This window comes from Rattus norvegicus, chromosome X (genome assembly GCF_036323735.1).
Source record: "Rattus norvegicus strain BN/NHsdMcwi chromosome X, GRCr8, whole genome shotgun sequence".
In the NCBI taxonomy this organism is placed as follows: Eukaryota; Metazoa; Chordata; class Mammalia; order Rodentia; family Muridae; genus Rattus; species Rattus norvegicus.
The window spans coordinates 144,647,187-144,662,785 of record NC_086039.1 but is presented as its reverse complement, the minus strand read 5'-3'; the positions used below and the strand labels follow the sequence as shown (position 1 = coordinate 144,662,785).

The 15,599-nt window shown below is 40.0% G+C and overlaps 1 protein-coding gene across 10 annotated transcripts in view; it reads right to left on the bottom strand.

The window, feature by feature from the left end:
• The window catches only part of Magec2l1 (MAGE family member C2 like 1), a 181,594-nt gene that overhangs the window by 84,123 nt on the left and 81,872 nt on the right, over nt 1-15,599 (bottom strand). For 7 of the 10 annotated variants that reach the window (XM_063280355.1, XM_039100415.2, XM_063280356.1 and 4 more), the window contains one exon: nt 14,866-14,961. The exons of the other annotated variants lie outside the window; for them this stretch is intronic. The gene's annotated coding sequence lies outside the window, so the exon portion shown is untranslated. The remainder of the gene's footprint in view (nt 1-14,865; nt 14,962-15,599) is intronic. 10 annotated transcript variants of the gene reach the window in all.

The following is a 15,599-nucleotide window of genomic DNA, read 5'->3' as shown; positions in this document are numbered from 1 at the left end:
TCTTTTCCTTTACAGTTATAATATAAATGTGCAAATAGATTTCATGTCCAATAAGTGAAAATATAGTAAATGGTAAGAAAACAAAACAACAACAACAACAACAAAAAACAAAAAGCAAACAAACAAAACCCTTTTATCTTCTGTGTACTGGTCATTCTTAAAATTTCATATAAGTTAACTGGAGGATATTGAAGCTCAGGGATACACATGTACTCCATCCCTTTATCTGCCCATGCTATCTACGTATAAAAAGGAAAGTACTAAATACATAAAAAAAATAAAAACCTTTACAGTATTTGATGACTAAGAGAGAGGTCATGATGAAAAATAGGCCTCTTTTCTACTATTGATGATTCTAAATTGCAAAGGTCTGAAAGTTGGGAAAAAAGAAAAGCATGTTGTCATCAAGATGCATGACATAATTTTAAAATGAAAATGCAAGAAATTAGCCATGCTAAGCCATAAACTTTTGAGAGCAACCTCGAAAGAGGAATGCTGTGAAAATCCACTTCCTGACAGTAGGTGCTGCCAGTGTTTGAACATGGACCATGGGAAGGTTTCAGTCCTGAATTTCAGCCTTTTTTAAACCTAAGGAATGTAACTTTTTTTTATAAATGTCAAATTTCAGAAACCTTTGTTAAGAAAATAGTTTAGGATAACAGATAAAACAAGGTCTCTGGAGCCACACTCCTGCTACTGAATACCGATTCTTTCACTTTTTAGTTATGTGCCTTTGCGCAACTTACCTGGTATTCCTGCACCTAAGTATTGTATCTTGAAAATGAGGATATTGGGGGATGGAGAGATGACTCAGTGGGTAAATTACTTGCCCAAAGTTGTGACTACAGGAATTAAGTTCCCTCAACCCATGTACAAGTCAAACACACATGGTCGTTGCTATAATCCTATCATTCAAGAGGCAGAGAGGTAGGAAATTCTCATAACAAGCTAGTTGGACAAGCCAGGTTCAATCAGTAAGCCTTCTCTCAATAAGTAAAGTGGAGAAGTTTTAAAGAGGATATCTGATATCAATTTTTTGACAGGCCCACATACACATACACATACACACACACACACACACACACACACACACATACACACACACACACTACAATATACAAATATATTGGTGTGTGCATATGTGTATAGAGAGAAACACATACATAATTAACATCTATAAGTTTGCATCAGTGGGACAAAATATATGACATAAAACATTTAAAATAAGAAAAGTATTATTTGACTGACAATTCAAAGATTTCATTCTGTGACCATTAGTTCTGTTGTTTCTGACAATCATAAAATTATCATGGCAGGTAGCCAATGGCAAAAAGAGCTGCTCACATGATGAAAGCCAGGAAGCAGAGGAAGACTGATAAGACAGAGCCAACATAATCCATATTCTTCAAACTCCAAGTGACCTGTTCCCTCCAACCAGGCTCCAATATCTAATGATCTCTTAAGAATTCATTATTTATCAACTGAATGTTTAATACATGAAATTGTAAGCGCACATTTTAGACTCAAAACAGAATCATAAATTGTATACAAGATATTTTAGGGTGTCTTTCCTACGTGTGTGTGTGTGTGTGTGTGTGTGTGTGTGTGTGTGTGTGTGTGTGTGTGTTATTTATGAAATTTTTAAAGTACTGTCAAGCATATAGCATTCTACATGACTACTAAGAAAGAATGTGGGCTTTCCTAGGTGTATAATGGCAGTCTCTGATGTTGTGTGCCTTTAAAAGAGAAAAGAACAAAGACTTTTAAATTCTTTTATAATCTATCCAGTAAAAAAATGTTTTGCCCAGCAGTAGACCTGGGGCCATATGAGAGAAATCCTTTAAAGGGCTGTGGTCTACTCGAAAAATGTCACAAATGAAGAGACTAATGATCATGGCAGATAAACGGTTTCCTCAAGATACAGTTGTTCTTGGGCATATACCCAAAAGATGCCCCAACATATAACAAAGACACATGCTCCACTATGTTCATAGCAGCCTTATTTATAATAGCCAGAAGCTGGAAAGAACCCAGATGCCCTTCAACAGAGGAATGGATACAGAAAATGTGGTACATCTATACAATGGAATATTACTCAGCTATCAAAAACAATGCCTTTATGAAATTCATAGACAAATGGTTTGAACTGGAAAATATCATCCTGACTGAGGTAACCCAATCACAGAAGAACACACATTAGGTATGCACTCATTGATAAGTGGCTATTAGCCCAAATGCTCGAAATACTCTAGATGCACAGAACAGGTGAAACTCAAGAAGGATGGCCAAAATGCAAATGCTTCACTCCTTCTTTAAAAGGGGAACAAGAATACCCTTGGCAGGGAATAAGGAGGCAAAGATTAAAACAGAGACAGAAGGAACACCCATTCAGAGCCTGCCCCACATGTAACCCATACATATTCAGCTACCAAACTAGATAAGATGGATGAAGCAAAGAAGTGCAAGCTGACTGGAACTGGATGTAGATCTGTCCTGAAAGACAAAACCAGAATACGGCAAACACAGAGGCGAATGCCATCATTAAACCATTGAACTGAGAACAGGACCCCCATTGAAGGAATCAGAGAAAGGATTAAAAGAGCTTGAAGGGACCTGAGACCCCATATGAACAACAATGCCAACCAACCAGAGCTTCCAGGGACTAAGCCACTAACCAAAGACTATACATGGACTGACCCTGGGCTCCAACCTCATAGGTAGCAATAAATAGCTTAGTAAGAGCACCAGTGGAAGGGGAAGCCCTTGGTCCTGCCAAGACTGAATCCCCAGTGAACATGATTGTTGGGGGGAGGGCAGTAACAGGGAGAAGATGGGGAGGGGAACACCCATGCAGAAGGGGAGGGGGAAGGTTTAGGGGGATGTTGGCCCAGAAACCAGGAAAGGGAATAACAATCGAAATGTAAATAAGAAATACCCAAGTTAACAAAGATGAAAAAAAAACATTCACTCATTTAATAAGTACACTTAAAAAAAAAGATACAGTTGTTCTTAACTGGAAAACACCCAGATATCCCACAACAAAAGAATGGACACATAAAATGTGGTTCATTTATACAAGGGAATACTACTCAGCTATTAAGAATGAGGACATCCTGAGTTTTGCAGGCAAATGGATGGAATTAGAAAACATCATCTTGAGTGAGGTAAGTCAGACCCAAAAGGACATGTGCAGTATGTACTAAGTGGATATTAGCCAAAAATTTACAGAATACCCAGGATACAATCCACAGAACTCAAAAAGTTTAACAAGATGAAGGGTCCATGTGAGGACCCCTCAGTCCCACTTGGGAGGGATAAGAAAACAATCACAGAAGAGGGGAGGAAGAAAGAAACCTGGGTGGAAAAAGGTGCAGGGAGGGGAAGAGGGGAACATGATCGGGTATTGGGTTGAGGGAACAAGAGAGAAGCCCCAATGGGCAGCAGAATGAATGGAAACAGGCAACCTCAGGGTGTGGGAGGTGGGAGAACCTTCTAGAATGTACCAGAGACCCAGGAGGTGAGGGATTGTCAGGACTCAATGGGAGGGACCTTAGATGAAATGCCCTACAGTGGGGTGAGGGAACTTGTGTAGTCCACCTCCAATAGAAAGACAAGCCTCAAGTGGAGGGATGAGGTTGCCATCCCATTGTCAAAAACTCTGACCCAGAATTGTTCCTGTCTAAAAGAACCGCAGGGACAAAGATAGAAAAGAGGCTGAGGGAAAAGAGGTCCAGTGACATGCCCAACTTGGGATCCACCTCAAGGAAAGCTCCAAAGCCTGACACTATTACTGATACTATGGTGTGCTTTCATACAGGAACCTAGCATGGCTATCCTCTGAGAGGCCCAACAAGCAGCTGACTAAGTCAGAAACAGATACTTATACCCAACCAATGGACAAAAGCAGGGGATCCCTATGGTTGAATTAGGGAAAAGCTGAGGAAGAGGGCAATCCCCTGGGAAGACCAGCAGTCTCAACTGACCTGGACCCAATATCCCTCAGACACTGATTTAGAAACCAGGCAGCATACGCCAGATGATAGGAGGCCCCCAACACATATACAGCAGAGAACTGCCAGGCCTGGGTTGAGTCAGAGAAGGTGCACCTATCCCTCAAAAGACTGGAGGCAGCAGGGAGTGTGGAGATTTGGTGGGTTTGGGGTGGGGGTGGAGACATCCTCTTGGAGACAAAGCGGTGTGCAGGGTGGGGGAGGTAGGAGGAATTGGATGAGAAACTTTCTGAGGGCAGACCTGAAGTGGGGATAATGACTGAACTGTATAAAAAGATTAAAGAATTTTAAAATGTCTAGAAATCCAATTTGTTCTCTCTCTCTCTCTCTCTCTCGCTCTCTCTCTCTCTCTCTCTCTCTCTCTCTCACACACACACACACACACACACACACACACACACATTAAGTCATAAGAATAATACCTGTTATACATTAAAATGCCATATCTTTAGTTGTCAAATAAGCTCTAACTATTGAAGAACAACCTTAAGGCAATTTTAGTTTTGCACTAACACTTTAAAAGATCTTTCTCTAATAGCTGACTCAAATGATATAATTGTTATTTCCCATATCGGGAAGTCTGCCTTCTTTTAGCTTTATACTTCAAATATTAAATTATTATGAATTTATCAAGCACACAAATTACACATGGAAACCAGCTTTTAGTCAATGAAGTGTAAAACTAGAAATTGCTTCTTAATTCATTTGTCAATTAAAGAAAAATAAAAATAAGTGAAGAGCATAGCCTTGATATTTTAAAGATATTTCTGAAAATAGGGGTTGCAGATCAATATGCTGAGCTCCGTACATACAGAGAGGACTTAGAACATTCATCTACTCAAATAAAATAGAAATTGTGAATATTTCTTTTAAAACTACCACTAAGATAAAGTGAGTCGATATTTTCACAGATGAAATATTCAAGAGCAAATGCATCAGATCAAGTTGTAAGTCCATCTTATCGTATGACTATCTGCTTGCAATAAAGCAACCATCGGTGCTTCCCAGAAAAACACAATTGAGCAAATAATACATTTCCTCTTATGGTTTTACTTAATCTAAATATTTGACACTACAGTAGTGAATAATTATAATTCAAGAGATAGCAATAAGACAGTACAAATAAATGTTAGCATTCTCAAGAATTAACCAGAAAAATCAGTTAATGTATCACAACACATGATGTAACTCTAAGATTCTGTCTATCAGAACTAAAATGCCCTCAGACTATGTAGTTAAAGTCCCATAGCTCAAAAGCAAAGAAAGAGCAGCTTACATCTATGAGCTAAGTGTTACAAAAAATGAGTTTCCTAGATCCTTGGCAGTTGTTCATTTGCCTTTGAGCTTCATCAAAAATATTATCACAAAAATTTGGTTAATTCCAATATTTTTCTTAAGCAAGGCATAATCTAAAGTAGATTTCACTGAGAAAAAGTTCTATTCATGAATATTAACATTTGATTGTGAATTTATACTAGCTATTCATCCATTACACATATATATTTGGAAGAAAAGTAATCTGGGAGAACTGCCATATTACAGGAATTTTCAACTATTTATAAACAGTCTTTTTTATATCTCCTTACATTTAAAGCCACCCCCCGTGTGTGTGTGTGTGTGTGTGTGTGTGTGTGTGTGTGTGTGTGTGTGTGTGTGTGTTTTGAGATAGGGTTTCTCTGTGTAGCCTTGGCTGTCCTGAAATTCTGTAGACAAGGCTGACCTCAAATTCATAGAAGTCCCCTGCCTTTGCCTTCTGAGTGCTGGGACTAAAGGTGTGTGCCACCACTGCCCAGCTTCCCCTGTCTGCTAAAGGTAATTATACCAACTTAATTTATCCTAGTAAAACTAAGACACTACTTGGTGAAATCAAGAAAATTACTCTTAAAATGTAATTGCCTAGCAATGCCAAGGACACAGAACTTTTCCGTGACTTCAGTGATTGCCACTATAAAAGCTTTCTAAATTTTACAGATCAGGTAATACAAGCATACAGTGACGACTCAAGCAGTTTTCTCCTGGATTTAGCAGCAATTCTGGCACAGTGATTTCCTTGAAGTCCACCTCAGCCTTCTTTAATCCTTCATTAAAATGTTTGCATGGCGCTCAGTACACTGAGACCAAACACTTCACATACATCAGCAGGGCCTTATCAAGGAAACCTGCCACTCACTGCTACTTCTCTGCTTCAGTTGCTTGTTTGTTCAAATAAGCAGACTCATTTGCCTGTTCTGTAGATTGTATCTAGGAGGAATGGTGTAGAGGAGGACTGCTCTACATTGGTTCCATTAGGGGTATAAAGCAGCTTAGCCATGATGTTTATCCACACTAATAGAGCATGTTATCCTGCCCTGCTTGTTTGGATATCCTGAGGGATAAGCAGACTGTGGCTCATACTACATTGATCTTCCTTTTGCTACTCATGCAATACATTGTCATGGCAATGCATTATAATAAAAATATCACCTACAGTCTAAGAGACTGGAACATTTGCCAGACCTCACAGCAAGACAGTGTTAATAATATACCCCAGGTTTCACTTAAAACTTAAGACTGTTATCCTCCGTTGTACTCAACCTATCTTTCAGAGAACAATGTAACAGCCAACCTTCCTTGTTTTGAATTTCCCATGTGATCAATTTTTACAACCTAAGCTAAAATATAGCTGTAATCTTCCACCGCTTCCCGGACCCAAGAGTACCACAAGTGTGATTGCATGTTTGCTATGACCACCATTTGCTAGAAGCTTGAACTAGTGTGAAGGCAGCCTTATAAACACTAGAAGTGTCATTCAGGGGCTGCCAGAGAATGTGTGTTTCTTATGTGGTTCAGCTAGGGAAGTCAGTATCTTACCCCTTATAAAAGTCTGTTAAAGATTTCTATAAAATACCTATCTAGGTAGGGTTCCCATTGCTGAGAAGAGCCACCATAACCAAGGCTCTTATAGGGGACAACATTTAATTGGGGCTGGCTTACAATTCAGAAGTTCAGTCCATTATCAGCATTGCAGGAAGCATGGCAGCATCCAGGCAGACAAGGTGCTGAAGGAGCCGAGAGTTCTATACCTTGATCCAGTCAGGAGAAGACTGTCTCATCGGAAACTGGGAGGAGGGTCTCTTCCACTATTGGCTGAGCATAGGACCTCAAAGCCCTCCTACATAGTGATGCATTTCCTCCAGTAAGCCCACACTCATATTCAAGGCCACAGCTCCTAATACTGCCATTTCCCATGAGCTAAGCATTTTCAAACCACCACAGCACCCCTCATTCCATCCCTATAGATGCTTTCTTAGCTGCTCAATAAAGAGACAACAAAGCTCTTTGTTATGGACACACACACACATGAACAGATACGCAATGACCCATAGGCTCACTCATAAGATTGCATTCAGGCAGGCACAAATTCAGACTCAAACAAGGACAATGGAAAACAACAAGCAAAGTAGAGAATTCAAATCTGGGCTGGCTCTTGGAAAAATGACACCGATGTATAATGCTGCTATTCCTTTCCTTAATGCAGCATTGCTGCAGTATTGGTGACTTGAGGTTTATTAGTAATCCATGCAAAGTGACAAATAGTGTCTGGACCTCTCTTTGCTTTAGTTTCTCTGGTTTAATTTTACCAAGCTAATCTGTCAGGTTACTTGAGATAAAAAATTACTGGTAAACATGTCAACCTCCAGAACCAAACAACCTGAGTTTATAATCCATTTGCTATGGTTTTAAACTTTGTTCCCTCCAAAACACATGATTGAAGCTAGCAGCACTGTGTCAGCATTGAGGGGAGAGAAGAACACAAGGGTTGTTATCAAAGGGGGAGGTCAGGTTCCTTTCTTGCCCCTTTGCCCTTTGTTATTCATTAGCTATCTGAGCTCTTTTGTCTCTACCAAGACAGAAGTCACAGGTAGTGAACCTCTTCAGAATGCCTGTGCACTCAGCACTTGGCAGAAGGGAGCAAAGAAAGCAGGCTCTTTCAGAGCAGTAGTAGGTGGGACTCTATAGCATTACAATATTATAGTACTTGCGTGGGCTTCAAAGTGAGACCCCTAGATATATTTGTTTCAGTTATACTTGTCTAGAAGTAAGCCCGCTATTATTATCTAGGCATAGGAAGTAGGAACTCTTTAGTCCTTAGCAGTAAACAATCATGGGTCCTAGGCCTGTGTTTTCAGTGACTCTTATTCCTAAAGAATTGACAGTCCCTTGAAGCTATCCCAGCAGCCATGACCTGTTGTTCTATTTCTCTAGTTCTTTATATTGTCTATCCTTATATGTTAGTAGACCACCAGAGGGCTCTCCCTCTGTCCTAGCTGGAAATGAATACACGGTTATCATATGTCACCAAGACATATGATTAAGACAACATCAACACAAACTGTTTGAAGAACTTATAGCTGAAGCTTCAACTTCAGGAGCTGAAGTGATCAGTTGTATTTATTGGGTAGTTTTTTCAAAGAGCCTGTGGCACCTTCAAAATTGGCAGTGTTGTCATTATGTTAGTTTTGCTGGCTATCTAGCTGACATTATTTTCACTTCACTATAGCAGCAAAGGAGACTAACAGCTGCCAATTATGAAGACAAACTGCTCTATCCCCTAATGTTTTTCTTACTTATAGGAAAATGAACATCAGAATAAATAAAATACAGTCGTAAAGTACTAGCCACTAACATTGATATCACATTTTATCAATGCTTTAACAATGCACAAATACCTACCCTGTGCCTCAGGTTGAGGTGGGACACCCTCATGTATTTCAATTTCATCTTGTACTTTATAGAGAATCAGCAAGAAGGCCTTTGCCTGATGCCAGCACCTTGATCTAAGACATCTTATTTTCCAGAACTGTGATATAATAAGTTTCTATTGACCATAAACCACTCTTCAAAAATGTAAGATATTCCAGAGTACCACACAAGACAGATTAAGACACTAACTTACAAGCTGTGTGATTTGGATCAAAGTATGTATAAACATTCTAAATATTGATTTCTTCATATTTCTAATATTGACTAAGCTTCCATGAACACTAAGACAGTGCTTGCTTAATCAAAAAGCAATCCAATCAATGTCACGAGATTAACTACACATATTTGTTGGCTATTGTACATCAGAAAATATAGATAATACAAAGATTTTAAACAATGAAAACTTTCCCATTAAATTACCTAGCTGGAAATAGTCAACTTCAGGAGATGTGTTCAAAGAATCATATGCTTTTCAGTGATTAATTTAATCTGTACTCAGAATGTGGATATAACTTACATATCTTCTTCATTTAATCTGCAATGTCACCGCAGAACAATAGCTTTTTTGCTATCTCAGAAACACATCTACTATCCCATATGTAAAAAAAAGAAAAAGTTATTTTACTACCCATAATATTGTAATGGCATATAATTCCAGAAGTGAACTAACTCTCCCTTATTTAAAGAAGAAACCAACAACGTCAGATAGCAATAGTATCATGGCAATCATAATTACAAAACATAGTTTGCAAGTCTTGTGGTTTCCACTTAAGGTGGTGCGTGTGAGATATGTGTGAGGTGTGTATGAAGAGTGTGTGCGAGAATGAAAGGGTAATGAACAGAGGTGTACATGAGTGTGGGCGTTCGAGAAAAGAAAAGTGCTAAGGAGAAAAGCAGAGTGCACAGAAGAATGCAGAGTGTGTGCAGCCTCAAGCTGCAGGCAAGCAAGCAAGAGAGAAAGAAAGAAGAGAGGAAGGAGAGAGAGGGGGAGGGAAGGAGGGAGGGAGAGAGGGAGAGAGAGAAGAGAGAGTAACTTTAAGCCTTGAAATTGCCCGTCACTTTATACCCAAAGAGTAGTCTGTGTGTATTTGTTATGCACCTTCCAGATATCCCTGCTTCCAGTTGAGAACTCAGATTCTGTGTCAACGCTGGACCCCAGCAAAGAAATATGCTCTTAGCCCAGATCTGGGGCTGTTCCACAGCCCTAGGACACAAAACTTGCCTGCAGAGAGCTGATATGCCAGGAGCACTCTCACTCCTAAGCCCACAGCCCACAGGTGGGACCTCACTTTCTCTCCATTGACTGTCTAAGAAAAGACATGCCAAGAGAGCACAGGGTGCTTCAGGGAGGCCTAGGTCTCCATCTGTGCTCAGACCTGGGGATGTCCCACAGCTCTCATATTCAAAACATGCCCTGAGAGCGCTGGTCTCCCAGGAGCCCTCTCACAGCTAAGATCACAGGCTCACAGGCCTACAGGAGGGACAAGCTCTAGTCAGAGACAGCAAGATAACTATCATTAGAGATAACCAGATGGTGAGAGGCAAGCACAAGAACCTAAGCAACAGAAACCAGGACTACTTGGCATCATCAGAGCTCAGTTCTCCCACCACGGCAAATACTGGATATACCAACATACATGAAAATGAAGATTCAGATTTCAAATCACATCTCATGATGATGAGAAAGGACTTTAATAAGGACATAAATAACTCCCTTAAAGAAATAAAGGAGAGCATAGGTAAAATATGCTCTCTTTAAAAAAATTAAACAATATATAAAAGATTTTCAAAAACTATTCTAGCTTGGGATAAAATACCATGACCAAAAGCAACTTGGAGAAGAAAGTGTTTATTTGGCTTACATAGTTCAACCATAGTCAGTCCTTGAGGGAAGCCAACATGAGAACTCAGGGAAGAACCTGAAGGCAGACACAGAAGCACAGGCCATGAAGAAACACTGTTTAATGGCTTGCTTCCCTTGGCTTTCAGCTTGCTTTTTAATGCAACACAGTACCATGTTACCCGCAGTAGCACCACCCACAGTGGGCTGATCCCTCTCATATTAATCATAAATTTAGAAAATGCCACACAGATAAATTATTTCTTCTTCTTCTTCTTCCTCTTCTTCTTCCTCTTCTTCTTCTTCTTCTTCTTCTTCTTCTTCTTCTTCTTCTTCTTCTTCTTCTTCTTCCTTCTTCCTCCTTTCTTCCTTCTTTCTTCCTTCTTCTCCCCCTCCTCCCCCTCCTCATCCCCCTCCTCCTCCTCCTCTTCTTCTTCTCCTCCTCCTCCTCCTCCTCCTCCTCCTCCTCCTCCTCCTTCTTCTTCTTCTTCTTCTTCTTCTTCTTCTTCTTCTTCTTCTTCTTCTTCTTCTTCCTACTTCCTTCTTCTTTCTTCCTTCTACTCCTCCTTCTCCTCTTCTCCTTCTTCTTCCTCCTCTTCTCTTCTCCTTCTTCTTCTTCTCCTCCCTCTCCCTCTCCTTCTCCTCCTCCTCCTTCTCCTTCTTCTCCTCCTCCTCTTCTTGTTTGTCTTTTCCTCCTCCTCCTCTTCCTCCTCCTTCTCCTCTTCATCCTTCCTTCTTTCCTTCTCTTCCTCTTCTCCTCTGCCTTCTTTTTCTAAGATGACTCTAGCTTATGTAATCATGCTACATGCCATAGACCCTCCCCCCCAAAAAAAACTGAGAAACAAGGAGAGTCCAAGGAAGGATGCTTGAATCTCATTCAGAAAGGCAAATAAAGCAGCTATCCAAGGTGGGATGGAGGGAAGTGTGTGGGAGAGGGGTAGGGAGGGGAAAAAGAGTAGGTATTAGGTGTGAGGAGGGGAAGAAGGTGGAGAGACAAAATGGAAATCAATGGGGGAATCTCTGGGACAAACTTGAGACCTAGTATTGAGGAGGCTCCCAGGAGTCTATGGGGGTGACCCTATATCAGACTCCTAGAAACTGGGGATATGGAGACTAAAGTGGCCACCTCCTGTAGCCAAGTAGGACTTACAGTGGAAGGAGAGGGACGCCAACCCACCCACAAAACTTTCAACCCAAAATTTGTCCTACCTACAAGATGTGCAGTAATAAAGATGGAGCAGAGATTGGGGGAATGACCAAGCAATGGCTGGTCCAAATTATGATTCATCCTCATGAGAGAGCCAACCCTTGACAGTATTAATGATACTCTGCTATGTTTACAGACAGGAGCCTAATATAACTGTTATCTGAGAGGTTTGATCCAGCAGTGGATAGAAACAGATGCAGAGACCACAGGCAAATAATAGGAAGAGCTCAGGGAATCTTGTGGAAGAGTTGGCAGAAGTATTGAGGTAGCCAGAGTGGTCAAGGACACTACCAGAAGACCTATATGCCCAACTAACCTGGACCCATCAGGGTTCACAGAGATGGAACCATAGGCTCCCTACACATCTGTAGATGTGCAACTTGGTCTTCATGTGAGTCCTCTAACAATTAGAAAGGGGACTGTCTCTGAGATCCCTTCACCCTAGCTGTGCTGCTTTGTCTGGCCTCAGTGGGAAAGGATGTGCTTAGATGGGACTTGATGTGGCAGACTGGATTGGTACCCATGTAGAGCTTCCCCTTCTCTAATGAGAGTAATGGGAGGAAGTTGTGAGGTGGGACTTGGAGGATAGGAGGGAGTGGCCTGTGATCAGGATGTAAAGCAAATAAATAAATTAATGGAAAAAAAGCAAAGTAAAAATAGTGCAAAAACTTTAACTATATAACCAAGACTACCTTTAAGATTTGGGCCTCTCAGCTGGAAAAATGGCTCAGTGATTAAGAGCATTGGCTTCCTGAGTTCAATTCCCAGCAACTACATGGTGATTCACAGCCATCTATCCTGGGATCTGATGCCCTCTTCTGGTATGAAGGTATATATGCAGATAAAGCATATGTATATATATATGATTTGGGCCTTTAATCCCAGCATTCATGAGGAAGAAGCAGATGGCATAATATAATTTCAAATAGACTTTAATTTATTCCCAACCATAAGTAATGCTATATTGACATTTATTAATATCAAATAAAAATAGATACACCTTTCATCAAACTTATAAAGCATATTTGAATATAGCTGGCATGGAATGCAGGAGATTTGCCTTGTGGTTAAGATAGGAAACACTTGCAAAGCACACTCCATAGAAGCTGCAGCTGAGATCAAACAGTATGCCTATACAGCTGCTAGTTGGGAAAGCTCAATAATATCCATAAAAAATGCCATGGACGAAAGAAAAACCAAGCAGTACTTCCACAGCGGGCCCCTTTTCAAGCTCACAAGGTCAGACACCACAAATTGCAAAAGCAATGCCTTTCTATTTCATTTCTTTCTGTAATAATGTGGTATTGTGCAATAACAGTATAAATAATATTTAAGTTTAGGTCATTGGCAATTGACTTCAGTGAAGCAAAAGTAGTAACCTGGAAAATATCACCTATCACCTGAAGGCAACAATCAACATGAAAAGCAACACAAAACTCGACAGAAGAACAAACCCCAAAGGATAAATGCATAATCAGAAGACTCAAGAGAATACTTTTTCCATAAAAGAATAAAATGAGTAACCATGAGAAAAGATGTAATTGCCAACATAACAGTTTATAGATAGGATAAGACATAATACAATTATAAATATAGTTGCTATGTTATAAAATGTTTCCTCTGAAGAATATCTAAGTAGCAAAAGAAACACAGTTGGAAAGCAAAATAGAGTGTAGACAATGATATTGAAGCATACCTTTGGAATGATTTGAAGAAAATGAGAAGATTTCTAAAGTATTTTAGTGAAGTATAGCAAATTATTAGTAGTCAATATCTGCTTAATACAAACTGTCCATAATGAAAATCAAAAAGGAGAGCTAAGAAAATGGAATTAAACGAACAAAATCAAATGTGCTCCTCTTCTTATAGACAATTGCTCTGAAGCAAAATGCTGAAAAAACACATTAGCATATGTCGCTTATAAGAAGGCTATAAGTGTTCCCCCAGACTAAGCAGCCCATAGAAAGTAGAATCCATTTCACTACTTTTTGTATCAGAATGTGGGTACAAGTAAAATGGTGCCAGTTCCAAGAGATTCCTCAAGAGACTTTACATGCTTCTATGATTACTTAAAATCCTATGACTTAAAGAAGCATTGGTTAGTCTGGTGGGTTCAAATTCATGGAGAACATCAGAAACCATCACACTGGAGCCCCTCCTATTACCCCACAGATCAACCAGGTGATTATCAACACATGAATGACCTCAGGCTAAACCAAAATAGCTAGCTGAACTCACACATTTGAAGAAGTCATAGGAGCTATCTACATGGATATACAATGAAATGGAATGTTTAATGGGAAAAGATCAGTATTTGTAAATGCCTTGGGGTAAGAGCCTTCAGTTTCTGAGGAACAATAAGAACAGTTTGGATAGAGAGAGAATTCGTGGAAGAAATGTTGAGAAAGTCTGTAGTGAACTGTGAAGATGGCCACTCATCCTTCCTCTTTTTGCATATCTAAATTTATAACGATATTCCAGAGTCTCCCATCAAGGATGCTGTATTTCTGCACTCCATACACATGAGTCGCTGAGAAACATGACATACTTTGGTCAACTGGTACTGGAAAATGTGTTTTCTTAGCTGAACATGACAGTATATATCTTCAATTCCATCATTCACGAAGCAAAACCAAGGAAATTTCTATGAGTTGTAGGCAATTCTGGTATACCTGCAGAGTTCTGGCCAGCCAGGGCTATATATTAAGACTGTCTCAAAAAGATGAGGTACAGGCAGAATCATGAAAAACACTGGTAAACCAAGGTTTACTCTCATGATTATTTATCAGAAGCATGCTATGTCAAAAATATACACAAGTGTTTTTCTTTCCACAATTTCAGAATTTATTAACAATAAATTCACAAGGTTTAGCAGTTTTGATGACATTTCCCCCACCTTGTTACCCTGGCTAAGGCAAATGAAAGTCATTTCTTATAAACTTAATTACTAATAATAATTCTCATATCTATATACATATATTTGTATTAGTTACTTTTCTATTGCTACGATGAGACACCATGACTAAGAAATGTATAGATTCTATAACGAAGAAAGAAGATCTTACTTGAAATTTACAGTTTCAGAGGGCTAGGAGGAGTCCATGATCACTATGGTGAGGATCCTGGCACGAATGGTATTGGAGCAGCTGAGACCTCACATCCTGGTTCACAAACAGAAAGCAGAATAGGCATTAGAAATGACAGGAGGCTTCTGAATCCTCAAAGCCCACATCCATGACGCACTCCCTCCAACAAGGCCAAACTCCCGAATCCTTCCCAAACAGTTCTATAAACTGGGAAAGGAAGCATTCAAACATATGAGCCTCTGGCAGTCCTTCTCATCTAAACGTATGTCTGAAGCAAGACTATAACCCAGCAAATAAACATTAAGTCCTGTAGTTCTATGTCCAGTGTCAAGGGGCTTAGAAGGCTTTGCCCTCCAGCTTTGCATCCTGAAACACATCTTTCTTTTGAGTTGGTTTCACTCTCGGCCTGCAGATCTTCTTGGAAATTGTCTCACGGTTCTAGTATCTCCAACATCTTGTAGTTTCCATTGCAACCAAGGCTTCACCTACATAGCTTTACATAATGGCCTCTCAGGCCTCTTGACCCTTTAGTTTTTTCATTTGGGGATTCCCACGCCACAAGCTTCCTGGTCTCAACAGCTCTCTGCAACTACAAAGGAAAAGCCCACAGCTCCCTAATGTTTGTATTCTTTGTGCCCCTAAAGTCATCACCACAAAGATGATACTGCTAGCTTGTGATAGACTCTTGCCGTCTTGAACCACATCAGAAGCAG